The following is a 10,759-nucleotide window of genomic DNA, read 5'->3' on the forward strand; positions in this document are numbered from 1 at the left end:
AAATGAGCGAGACAATAAGAATTTGGAGTTGTGGTACCAGCATTCCCAGACACATTTCTTTATTCCATATGGAGTAACAAATGTGTAAAAAACATTTGCAAAATTATAATATATTTTCCAAATGATTTTTTAGTTAAATATTTTAACCAAAATTGGACATGTGTGGCTAGCTACAGAAGTAAGGCTTTTTTTTTTTTTTCCCTTAACCACACTTAGGCCCCTTATAGAGAAGCTTGTGCAAAACATCTGCACTGGATTTTTTTTGTCCCCAAGAATTTGCCAAAGTACATTGCAGGTTTTGAAAGAACATCATTACTGGCTGGATCCTCAGCCACCCCACCAAGGCAAGTGTTGGTAAGTGGTGTAAACTTTCCATAACTTCACTGAAGTAGCTCTGACAGCTAGCAGTGGCCATCCCCTATAACTGACTTAAGAGGATTGCTTCTCCTCCCACTATTTTAGAAGAGCGGTAAAATTCTAGTACCCAAAACTGAAACTGTGCACACTTAAAATAGTGCACGTCCAGAAATGAATTCTGCTCTCCTCAGAAATACAGAGCAAAAAGACATCAAATTCAAAGCTTTGCAATTATTTTACTTACTTTCTCATTTATATATCTAACTTAGCAAAACCAGGCAGTGAGAGTGGATATTTAGGTGCTCTATTACGAGAAACAAGCTTCATGTTAGAGAGGAAATGCACTTAAACCCCAGTCAAGAAGAAGTGTCTTTTATAGATTGACTCATGGTTTTTATGGGAAACTGGCAAAGTTAACTCAAAATCATCATCCTAATTTTATTTGTTTGAAGGCATAAAATGAAAACTAAATTGCAATTCACAGATTTTTGACATTGCCTCTCAATCCTTCAGTCTTGCATTTAAGAAAACATAGAAGCAACATATTCTGATTTTCTCAGACCTTTGTGGAAACGAGTAAAGTCAGAAAATTATGTTGATGAGCAGATCAAAACTGTTCATGAAATTTTGCAACTACTAGCCTGTCTTACAAAGGGATGCGCACAAGGGGACCTCTACTGCCAGAGAGTGGCAATGCACTGAAGCCACTAGAGTTCATGCAATAGTGCTGTGGGAAAGTAAAAACAACAGAGGTCATTATGCTTATCTTATACATTTTATGCTGTATTTCAGGAAAAGTCTGAGGACTTTTTGGTGGTGTTTTGGGATTTTGTTTTTTTTTTCCCCTATGGTAAGAAAGGGAAGCAAGAAGGCAAGAGAGGGAAGCTGAAAAACCAAAGCAACTCTTATTTCTTGATTTATTGACCTGAGAGCTGTAAGAAGGGCTTGCTTACCCACACGCTTCAGCAACTCTTTCAAGTTATGCTTATGTTCTTTAGTAAAGCTGTTGCAGTCCCTAAAAATCTTAAAAGCCCTTTCATGCAGCCAAACAAGGCCCTCTTCTAATACTAGAAGGCTCCTCCACTGAAAAATCTCTGCCTGTGAGTTAATAGAAGGATCAGAAGGAAATTAGTTTGAGTCTGACCTAGGGGTGGTCCCATCACAACTAAATTATTTTTAAAGTATATGTGACTTGTATAGGGTTGGCTAGCAGTCTTGACCCAGTTCCTATTAAACATATCAAGATGTAAAAAGTGCCCATCATACTGACAGACTTTTTGTTCTCTATTCAGTTTGGAAAGGGAGAAATTGTCAGAGTGGTTTCAAATCAGGGGCATGCTGATACTTCACTGGAAAACGTATGTACTAATGATTCCTGGGTGCTCTTTTGTTTGTAATTATATACCTTTCAGATGACAGTTATGTTAGTTTCCGTATGGAAAATGTGTTCCTATATATCTGTCATTAGACAACTGCTAAAACTTCTTCCAGAAATACATTTCTCTTTCTTCGTGGTGTTTACTCTTTGTTGGGACTCAGAAAGTGCGTTTTCTCTCAGTAAGAGTATTCCTATTAATAAGGGCAGTTAGCAGAGCTAGCCTAAAAGTCAAGAGGCAAACAAGATACTGCAAAGAGAAAAAAGCCATCAAAAAGAATTAGGTTGCTCAGGCCTGCCCTAGGGATTCTTTCAAACATCTTCTGGCTTCTCAGCTGAACACTTTCAGTGCATTCACTATTACATTGTAATAGTGTATACAGTAAAGCATTACATATGCCTTACCGATTCAAATATCCTGGCAGTCAAGAACTGGTTAAGTTGAGCTAGCTAAAGCAATTTTAGAGAAGGCTGACAGAATAATTACACGAGTAAAGGATCGTCAAATTTTGGAAACGATACAAGTGCTCCAGGCTGTATGTGGCTGGCCTTGGTTTAAAAAAAAATCCATTTTAGGAGAAGGTTCAGACTCATACCTCTTGCTAGATGATGATCTTGTTAGATGGCAGCTATGATTAAGTGTATTTCCTGTCAAAGTATAATGAGTCATGAAAAACAAAGAAGTCATATATGCCACAAAAAGCAGTATGCATAAAGCTTAATACTGCGTAGAAACTGAACTGGATTCAAAACACGCGTGTGTTGTCTGTGCTTGGTGTCTTGCACCAAGTACACACAACATTGAAGGAACTGCATTTTTCTGGATTTCCACATGAAACTCAAGAGTATTGGGTTTTGATCTCTAACACTCCTACCAGAAGGGCTAAGACCATCTCCCGCCCACACTGTAACACTGCAGTCGAGCTCAAGAGGCACTTGAGGTGTGCTTGCCACCCACAGAGGCAACATTGCTGACTGGGCAATGTTTGTCAGGCTGAGGTCTGAATGAATTTCCTTTTTTGGGGCCAAAGCTCAGATAAGTTAACTTTTCACATATGCTACAAAAAACAAACCAAACCAAAACAAAAAAAAAATAAATCCCTTTGAAAACAAAACTCTTTACTGCACATTTCCTCCCTGGGGAAAGGATGAGAGTATAAACAACATATGGCAGATGTTAGTCACGCTGTTTAAAACCTTCGTAGAAGGAGCTCAGATACAGTGGTGATAGGTGCTGAGTGAGAACACACATGGAAAAGAAAGGTCATCTTCTCCAGGTGATTGTTGAGGGATATGCAAGATGCTGAAATGGAAGGACTTGCTGACTTTTCAGAAGGCTTTTTTGCTGGGGTTGTAAGGAAATAGATTAAGGTGTTAAGGTGGGTTTTTAACATATAAAGAGTAATTCATTCATTAGCTCTTTTTATTATCCTAGTTACAGCAGTTGGCCCACAAACATTCAGTAGGTATTTAATATATGTAGCTTTAATATAAACTAAAGGGGTCTCTTGGCTTCAGGGAGGGTTTTTTTTTCAGGAGCAGAATTGCTGGGAAGAATTGTTTGATATTTTTCCTTTTAGCACCACTGATCCACATTCTAGTCAAGGAACTAGTGGACGTTTTCCTTGGGTGAGGAAAAGTGGAATCTAAATTCCAATTGCCAAATTTTTTTGGTAATGAAGTGGGGGCCAGCATGCAAGTCAAGCTATTATCTAATTCCTGGCCCAGTTTTCAGGGTTGGAAGGTCAAGACGGTTTTCCATTCTTGTGAAACATGCTTTATATTTTCTTATAGGACAGGAAGCATGAATGTCCCAAAGCCATCATCTCTTATCCCTGACCAAGACTGCTGGTTATATTGTACTGTCAGGGGTGACTTTTCAATAATATTTTAGAATTTAAAAAGACGAAGGAGGGAGAAAAAATTACGCCAGAAAGGATTAAATACTAACACCATCTCACTGGAAAAGTATCTTTCTGGGATCTGACATACCGCCCTACATTCTTTCTGTGGCTAGTAATGGACTCCTGACTGTCCTGCTGGGAGCAATGTTATCATAAGCACGAGGCCTTCCCACCCTCCTCCAGTATTCAGATGCTCTTTCTGCTTTTTGACTACCACCCCCACCCTCCCAGGATTAATATGGATGTCTTACAAAGTTTCTTGCTCCCGAAATAGAAGCTCAATTTACATACCTATGTTGCAGCACACGAATTCCTGTTCCCCTTTGACCTGGTGCAAAACCCTCGCTAAGGATGTTGGGAACAGTTTCTGTAGTTAGCCACGCAGTGATAGACTTTGCCTCTGTTTTCTGGAGCCTTTTGGAACTGTTGCAGTTGTGTCTGACCAAATGTTTCCTAGAAGCATCAGGCAGTATCAGTACTAATCTCATTACTATTGGAAACTACAAGTGTGAAGCAATGACTTTGTAACGTGATAGCTTTGGACTGGCCTAGTTGGGGCAAATCTTTCATGGTTACGCAAGGGATGATAGGAAGCAGTAATACTCCGTTATCAGAGGGTGCAAGTAGAGGTGGCTAGCTTTGCTTAAAAATAGAAAAGTGTGACTTTGTATAATTTGGGACTGAACTAGGTTGTCTTACTTATGAGTGTGGAATATGAGATTTTTTTTTTCCCCTCATATGCTTATTGTGTGTATGCACACAAATCAACTAAACTCAGGAAACAGCAGGTGCATCTACTTCTGACAACCTTAACTGTCCTGGGCAATCCAATTAGAAAATTTAGTTAAGTCGTCTGCACTGTTTATTTTGTAGTACATATCCCATAACAAATACCCTTCAATTTTTCTTAAGTAATTTACCTAAAAACATTTAAGATAGCTGTCTCAGAAAATGGGACTGATGGTGCTGTCAATTGTAACATGTTGTTTTTAAACAATTTTGTCTTGAATTTAATGTCAGTCCTGACATAGGTATTTGTGGACTGACAGTTGAACTGGTATCCCTTGAACGTTTTAACATAATCTTGAGCTGAGAATGATTTGAATTTGGTATGGCAGATACTTTTTTCATGGCATAAAATAAAACTATAGGTAGAAATATGAACAGCAGCTTGTAGAGTATCTGCCTAAAGCATGTCTGAGCCAGAACAGCAAGGTGCCCTGTTCTCGCAGAGCAAACGGCTTGCTTCCACAGACACTCATTTCCCACAGCTACTTTTTTTTCCTGTATGCAAAACCAAATACCTTTGTCAGTGATTCTTACAGAACTTCTATTGCCTTCATACAGTCACCTGGTTGTAGTAGGAATCTGCCAGTACTGCAAAATACAAGGAACAAGAAGCTCCACATAAACACAGAACAACCTCACTGCCTACTCTCAGTCCCCCCCCCCCCCCAAGGACTGTCCCCCACACAGTGCCAACATGGAGCATTCTTGCTGATTAAGCAGCTGCTGCACTGTGACTGCTGCTATTATACAGACCAGCCTGTCTGTCTCCCACACGCTGTTAATTATATTCAGCTGTTGTCTCATCGCTCCTTGAGATTGCTAGCTGTTTGGGGCAAGGATCAGCTGTTTCTTAGATAGGGCTGTTGCCTAGTTACAGTATAAGGAGAGCTAATGCACAACCAGAAACTATTGTGCGCTCTCACAGTGCAAAAACATAGTGGGTGGGGGAGAGCACTAAAGGATTAGCTATTTATAGGTGTTCTTGACCACCCTGCAGGCACAACAGGTTATGTAGCTGCGTGCATTCGCACATCTGAAGAGGTATCTTTCTCGAAAATCTAGGGTCAGGTCTTCGACTGGTATAAAGCTTTCACTGCAGTGCCTTGAAAGATAGCTTACAATAGTTATGGGTCTGCCTTACCTTCCCACATTTGAGGATTGGCAATGAAGAATGTCGGTGTACTCTGGGAAGGCTCTATTTGTCTTTAAGGCCAACCTCATTCTGTGTGTTAGCTCACTTGTTTTTCCACTCTTCTTAGTCTCCTTCTGAGCGTGAAATGAGAAATCTACCAACAATTATACAAATGCATTGCTATAAGGATAACTTCAAATATTTCCTCTTAAGACAGTCGCTCTCAGAGAACTCAATTTTATCATGTCAATATGCTCTCAAATTTCAGGTGCATTGGAGATTACAGCAGAACTGGTCATCACCTTCATCTCTGCCCTCAGCTGAAAATGCACACACAACTGCTGCTGAATTTGTGCATATTAAAATGCCAGTTTTGGGTAGCCTTTATGTCGTGGGCTGAAAACTGGCAGTTCAATTCTTAACTCAAGTGTAGATTTCAATGAAGTACCAAAACGTGGGGGTCATGGCCAATTTAGCTCTCGTAGTTTAATTTCCCAGTGTTCGTGAGTAAACACCGATTTATCTGTGAATTATGAAACTGAAAACCAAGTAGCTGAATAGCTTGAAAGGGTTGTGCAACTCAGGCTAATCTCTGAACAAAAGCACGATTTCAAAAACCAATAATAAGGTTTACAGGTCTCCAAAGTGAAATGACTAGGCTCTGTAAATTCTATCGTGCAATGTTTCTTCCCAGTCTGTCTACCGTGAAGCCTCTGCTTAATTCCACTAACATCTTCCACATATGTGATTAAAAAGAAATAGTCACTGAGTTTTTCTTAACGCTTCCTTGTCAGGAAGTGCTGCCAACTAAATACGCTGTGTTTGAAGAATTTTAAGCCCCACAATGACAAAACATTTTAAAATTTATGCAAAGAAAGATATAACAGGGAAATGATTAAAATGATTTAATCGCATTGCTATCACCTATTTCTATGGTTACTTTTAGCTAAAAGGAAAAGAAACCTTACTGACTAGTAACAACGTGCATATACTTGGGAGTTGACGTTCCAGCCTTGCAAGCTTCCAAGCTTCCTGATTTGAACCTGATAAAACTCTGCATAGTTCACGCCAGCAGTAAATGAGCTCTTTTTTGTTAAGGTCCTTTGCGTGATTACCCAGTCTACCTCAAACATATTTCAAGTAAGTGAAGTCTAGATTACAAGAGATGTATCCTCTCCTGACAGGGAAATGAACTAGAACCATTAAAAGATGCAAACAGTTACCTACTCTTAGTTTCAGTTGCTCAAATTTTGATTTCCTTAAACTGTTTTATTCCCCTATTACCCACTCTTGCAAAACAGCACTGACTTGACTTCATTACATCAGGATTAAGTTTTCCATTTTTCCATGAAATGATTTTGATCAAATTGCTGTGCAAGTTTTTGCCACTAGAGAGCAGATTTGCACTACAGAGGAGCGTATGCTCAACCAGCAATGTTAAAGCGCTGGGAATAGCTTCCTGAAAATAGTACCTTTCAAATACAATCACTTGGTGGTACGCGTGCATGACAGTTCTTTGTTGGTCCCCAATGGGCTTTGGGTCCTGATTATTGTAAACTGCTTTCAGAAACTGTAATGATTAAAGAATGTACCTGTTTGAGGACTTCAGTGGAACTTTCCAATTCTCTTCATATTAACCTAAAATTCAGGGAAAATCATAACATTCAGAAGAAATAAGCTTGATCCTTTTTTTTTTTTTTTTAAAGCATGCTTCCCTGGTTAATGCTGTGTGAAGTGATAGAGCATGATTAGTTTATGAGTAATTCTTTGAAGATCTTTCACTTCCTTAAATCAACCTTCCTTTACTTTGACATTCCATTAAGTCATGTTTAGCAGCAACTTGAAAACACCCCTTGGCTATTGAGGCATTGGGATGCAGAAAGGTTGCGTGCTGGAGTTTGTATTCGCTTTTAATTGTTCTCAGGAAAAGCAGTACTCCAAGTCTATAGTTCCTCAGGATTATTTTTAGCTGTGATAATTCTCTGAACTGATTCACAGGCCTGTGGCACACAAGTTCCCGCAGCACAGCTGAACAGATGGCCCAGTGTGGCAAAGGGGCAGGTGCTCTCTACGCCGTCATTCAGGCTGTAGTTGCTTGGTTCAAAGTGCTCAGTGTGGCCAGTACCATGACAGTTAACAATCTGGCAGAGTGCAGTAGCCCAACTTGATTGCTTAGATCCCTCTTTTCTAGCAGTGCCCCTCTTAAACCACATATGTATAGGGAGAGAGGGGTTCTTGTAAAATGCTTTCAAGCTTTCCAGTTATCTAAAAGGAACAAAGACTTCATGGAGGCAGAAAAGGGCAGCTCAGAAACCCTGTTTGTTGTCCAAGTACGCAGCAAAGCTGTAATATTTGAGGTGGAATCCTGTATCCGTTATTTAAATAGGGGTAACCCCAAATCTTACCTGCTTATTGAGCAAACACTCTTCCACCTACTACATCCCCCAACAAAGGACAATTAGTAGACATCAAAGATGGCATGAGATGCTTCGGTTTATTCTTCTCGCTTCAGCATGGGGAAAAAAATGCTGCTGAACAAGGTCACAAACTGACCTGGTCAATGTTAACAACCTAGTTTCATGAGAAAATTGTAATGTATTCCTTTTATTACTCTAAACACGCAGTACATGTTCTTCACCTGTAGTTTTTTTTTTTAACTTGGGTAGGAGCACAGCTTGTAATATCCTATGATGTTACAAGCACTGCAGAATATTTTTCACATCCTTAACTCCAACAGTGAAGTTTTCTTCTGTTCCAGTTTCTTCACTGGGCTCTGTCAGCTCGAACACGAAGCCTCTGATAAAGATAGAACTGTAGCTCTGAAGATTTAGAAAGAATCTGTATCTCAGACAGAGACTGTTTTAAATCTCTCATGTATCTCAGTTGGGATGACCTTATGGAATCTAAGGAGCATACAGAGGGTCTAGCCTGTATTTCCGTTGTGTAGCTGTTTCTGTAATGTGTAGCATGCATAATAAAAGCCATGAAAATTTAAAATGTAAACACTAGTCACCTGTGAGATGCATGCAGGGGATGAGGAAAAACTCTAATTTCACTTAATCTTGTTAAACTTAAAAATGGATGAACGTGTTCCTGCACATTGTCACCCATACGCTTATTCTGTGTTTTGGCTGAGGCTACCATGGGAAACATCAAATTATATTGAGAGGATATGTGTGATACATGACTGGGAAATAAATTCTAGTGCATGTCCTAGGAAGCCTGCAAGTATAAAAGCTTATGTGACTCAAATATTCTCTTATGCTTTCTGTACAGCATCCATATTCCCAAACATACCATCGCTATCCTTGCCCTTGCGGTATTGACTTGTTACTGGAGAAGAAGAAAACTGGGAACAAAAGGCACATCTCTGCTGCCAAGGAAGATGCAGCTTGTTGGCCGCTATACAATAAATAGCAATTGTGTCAATGCCATTTAAAAATCATGGTGTTTATATGATGTCCTAATAGCACTTTAAGTGGGGTTGAAACTTACCATAAATAATGGAGCAGATTGTCGAGATGCGATTCTCTTCAGCAGTTCAGAAAGGAAGCAAGAAAAAAAACCATCTGATGTGGCTCAGCCTTGTCTTAAGAGGTGCAGCTTCTCCAAGGGTTCTTGATGCCTCCTTTGCATTCTTTCTAAACCATCAAAAAATATCTTGGCTTTGTCATTCCATTTGATTTGTTTCCCTAGCTGTCCTTTGTAAAACACCTTAGAAGTGGAGTCTAGCTAACGTCACTGTCCTTATCTAGCAATTCCTCCAGCTGTGACTGGAATCCAGTTCTCCTAGCACCAGCACCAGCACCAGCCCCTCGCAGTGACAACCCTTGCTGCTGCCAGCTAGGGCTCAGCAAGGGGGTGAGCTAGCCGCCTCCAAAGCTGCCAGCAGAGTTAGTGGAGCAGCTCAGGTGCTGGCTAGTCGTACTCCTGTTAAGGAACTATATTACTATAAGCTTGCGAAGGAAGGAGACAAGCTTCAGCAGACTTTATGACTATTTATGCATTACACAGCTATGTTAGGATCCTCAAGTGGATTGAGATGGTGTGGTTTAAGGTGTTATCGGTTCAATTACTTGCCCCATATACAGCCCTTACTGCAAGGATGGCAGAAAGGACTGATGGTTTGCGTTAATCTTGTGCCAAAGCTTATCAGCTGGTCCTAAGTGTAGCTAAGTCATCAAAAACCCATTGTTGTCCTAAAGTACTTATGTCAGTACAAAAGTGTGTGTGGAGTAGGCCAAAAATGGTTCTTTAACAAATTAACATTTGTTTGTGCACCAATAAAATCAGTGCTGTGGTGCTGAGTAGGCAGCATGTTACTGGGCTTAACTATGGTTGCTATACATACAACTACTGTTTCCTCCCCCTTTTCACATTAGTCACAAGAAAGCTGGACCAAGAAGGCCAGCATACGCTGATTAGAGGCTACATAACTGGAATTCTATTTATGGTTGTGCCACCAACACAGTGGGAAATTTTGATTTCTCATATTACAGCAGAAAAAGGAAGCAGAACATAACTTCCTCCTCCCTTACACCATCAAGCTGAGTTTTCTAATATTTGCATGTTACAGACGTGAATATGCTAAGCTTTACAATTAACTTCTGGTGACTTGATGCAGCAATTTTTGTAGAGGCTGAGAAGACGTTTCCTACCAGTCGATGGGGAAATGTCAGCCTAGATTAATCGGCCGTGTAAAGCTATACACCTACACACCTTGGACAAAGGTAGGCTTGTTATGCAAAACGTACTGAAATCCAGCAGTTTGTGGAAAGTGGACGGGCCCCCTCAGTAAGCTCTGAAGCAAGCTGGAGCTCTCATTGCTCTGCCTTTCACTCCATTGACACTTCTATCCATCAGCCTCAGCGGAGCTTTCCTTCCGAGTCAAGCTTCGAATGGAAATGCCAAGCTCAGACACCCACAGATTCTGGAAAAATAGATCTGTAACCAATCTGAAGCTTCTGCTCTCACAGGAAAGTGTGATTTCTTTCTGTAATGTCAACTCTCGCTATCCAGAAAGATCTTTGTGATTCAGGGAAAAAATAGTTGGGGTTATTTTAAACTTTTGAATGTTAATCAAAAGCTATCATTCAGCGGCCTAGTTCCAGCTGAAAACTGTCTTGAAGGACTTCTGATTCTTTCTAGCATTCCTATTTTTGCAACACTTGGTTGCTTATCCGCAAGGAATTTGTCATAGCA

At 40.1% G+C, this 10,759-nt stretch overlaps 1 long non-coding RNA gene across 1 annotated transcript; it reads right to left on the bottom strand.

Moving 5' to 3' along the window:
- Positions 1–3,933: 3,933 nt before the first annotated feature.
- On the bottom strand, positions 3,934–9,254 carry LOC138064384 (uncharacterized). Its single transcript, XR_011137623.1, has 5 exons — positions 9,053–9,254; positions 7,150–7,195; positions 5,567–5,711; positions 4,941–5,013; positions 3,934–4,089 (listed from the first exon to the last, which is right to left on the bottom strand). It is a non-coding gene; the product is annotated as an uncharacterized lncRNA (long non-coding RNA).
- Between the last annotated feature and the right edge of the window lie 1,505 nt (positions 9,255–10,759).

Source organism: Struthio camelus, chromosome Z (assembly GCF_040807025.1).
Source record: "Struthio camelus isolate bStrCam1 chromosome Z, bStrCam1.hap1, whole genome shotgun sequence".
Classification (NCBI taxonomy): Eukaryota; Metazoa; Chordata; class Aves; order Struthioniformes; family Struthionidae; genus Struthio; species Struthio camelus.